This window comes from Silene latifolia, chromosome 7 (assembly GCF_048544455.1).
Source record: "Silene latifolia isolate original U9 population chromosome 7, ASM4854445v1, whole genome shotgun sequence".
Classification (NCBI taxonomy): domain Eukaryota; kingdom Viridiplantae; phylum Streptophyta; class Magnoliopsida; order Caryophyllales; family Caryophyllaceae; genus Silene; species Silene latifolia.
The window spans coordinates 91,652,718-91,655,161 of NC_133532.1; the positions used below are offsets into that span (position 1 = coordinate 91,652,718).

The 2,444-nt window shown below is 38.9% G+C and overlaps 1 non-coding gene across 1 annotated transcript; it reads left to right on the forward strand.

Moving 5' to 3' along the window:
• The first annotated feature begins 2,136 nt into the window (after positions 1 to 2,136).
• LOC141593393 (small nucleolar RNA R71) lies at positions 2,137 to 2,243 on the forward strand. Its single transcript, XR_012521479.1, has one exon. It is a non-coding gene; the product is annotated as a small nucleolar RNA R71 (small nucleolar RNA).
• Positions 2,244 to 2,444: the final 201 nt, after the last annotated feature.

Genomic DNA, 2,444 nt, shown 5'->3' on the forward strand with positions numbered 1-2,444 from the left:
ACATTTTGGAGGTGATTTATTGGTATCCTTCTAGGCTTAGTAGTTTGAAGAAATTGCATCTATGAAGGATTGTGTACCCTTGAATTGCTTCCCTTGTAGATAATTTCCGCCACTTGATGAGGGAGTGGCTATTCTTTTTGTAGATGCATCCATTATGTGTTTTTGTGTGCTTAATGTTTGGATGTGTCGCCATTTTGGCAAGACCCACCTTGCCTTGCAAGAAGGCATCCTACCTCATGGTTGTCTTGTTGTGAGTTGAAGGGGCGGAGTGAGACCCGCTAATTGTCTCATATCGGCTATATTATTAGGATAGGTTAGTATTGGTCCTAGTCTTTGTCACCTCTTTACTCGGGACGAGCAAAGGTTCGGTTTGGGGATATTTGATGTGACCATAATTGGCGCATATTTAGCCCCCGAATTACCCTTGTTTCCATGCTTTTTAGTGCTTATTTGGGTCATTTCTTATCTTTAGTTCTTTGTTTTGCATATTCTTTGAGATTTTGATCCCTTGGTAGGAAAGGAGTAAGAATCTTGCATTTTCATGGCAAAACAAGACTAAATTGATCAAATTCAATGACCAAGCATCAAGGAGAGACAAGATTAGAAGGCCTTTGTACATATCATAGTAGAAGAGCAATGTTGAGAAAGGATCCTTGAGTCCCCAAGGAAATCCCCAAGGAATTTATGAAGAAAAGGGAAGAAAAAGAAGAAGTATCACGCTGACTGACAATCCGAGCGGATTGTCAGCAATCCGCCCGTCCCGCCTATCCACAATCCGAGCGTCCCAGCTGGAATCCGCTCGGATTCCCCCTCAGCAATCCGCCCGGATTCCCCAGAATCCGCTCGGATTCCATCGACCAAATCCGGCCGTCCCGACCCTAATCCGCCCGATTCCTTCACAAACGGTTGTCTTCTTCAAGCTACGAAAAGAGAAGCCCTTCTCTCCAAAAATACCGGCTTCTCCTTGCTCTACTTAAAAAGTGTAATTACTAGTTTAGCCCTTAGTTAACCCTAATGCATCCTCCCTAATTTTCACTATAAATACCCCATTAGTCTAATTAGAGGAGCATGTTCTTCTTATCAATAATTAGTGTAGTTAATATCAATCAAATCTCTCTTCAATATTGTAATCAAGTATTAATCAAGTTTTAATCCAAGTTTTAGTTCTTTAATCTCTCTCTTGTTCATCCTTTATTTTGGGTAATTGAAGATTATTTGGGTTATTATTGGGAGATTGACAACCTCTCAATCAAACATCAAGTACTTCTATTATTCTTGCTTTGTTATTGGAATCATTAGTAGGTATAATCTCTTAATCCCTTTTTAATTATTGTTAATTACTTTCATTTATTCATCATGTTTCATATTCTTGGTATGATTGACAACCTTGCTAGCATGATCAACATGATAATGAGTGAGTAGTCTCTTAGCTAGGGTTAATGGGTGATTAGGGGAAACCAACATGGGGAATGATTCATGCTTAAATTAATATGCTTTCATATCTTATTTGCTTGCTTGTTTTGATCTCAACTCATGCACATGTTATATTTGATGAAATGCTAAGCCTATGAATCCTTGCATTTACTATCATCTCCTATCTTTTCAATGAGACTTGTAAGACATAACCCAACTCGAGTCTCATTAGACCATGCATGTTGTTGAGTAGGGAAGATTAAGTCGACTTGTAGGTGTTGTACAATCTAATCGATTCGGCTCCGGGACCCAAACTTTCCTAGGATTGTAAGATATAACCCAACACAATCCATCACAACAATAATTGCTTGCTTATAATTTGAGAACATGTTTGTATGATCATATCCCATAATTCCCCTATGATCCCATGACACCCTAGTGCCTTTAATCAATTGTTTACACCCCTTTTTATTCATCTTGCTTGTTTATTTTCATTTTTATTCTAGTTTAGTAACCTTCTACATCAACCCAATTTATGACACCCCTTAGACACCACTAGTTACAATAGAAATCTCATTTCAACTCCCGTCCCTTGGGATCCGACCTTTACTTGCCTCTTTACTAATTGTAGAGTTGCTTGTTGAGCTATAAATTGTGTTTTGATTCGACCGTGACCAACGACCACATCTATTTATTTGTGAATACTAAACGGACCGATCACTAAGTCCATGATGAGGACATGAGCGACAAATTCCCTTGAACCGCTCCCAAGCTTCATACAAAGATTCTTCATCCCTTTGCTTAAAACCCGTAATTTGAGCTCTTAGCATGTTAGTCTTTTCCGGAGGGTAGAATTTTTTGTAGAAAGCTAGAGTCAACTTCTTCCAAGAGTCAATTCCAAGAGTAGCCTTATCAAGGCACTTCAACCATTTTTTGCGGTGCCGATTAGAGAAAAAGGAAATAAGACCCATCGAATTTGGTCTTGAGTTACACCGGTTTGTGAAATCGCATCACAATAGTCACAAAAAGTC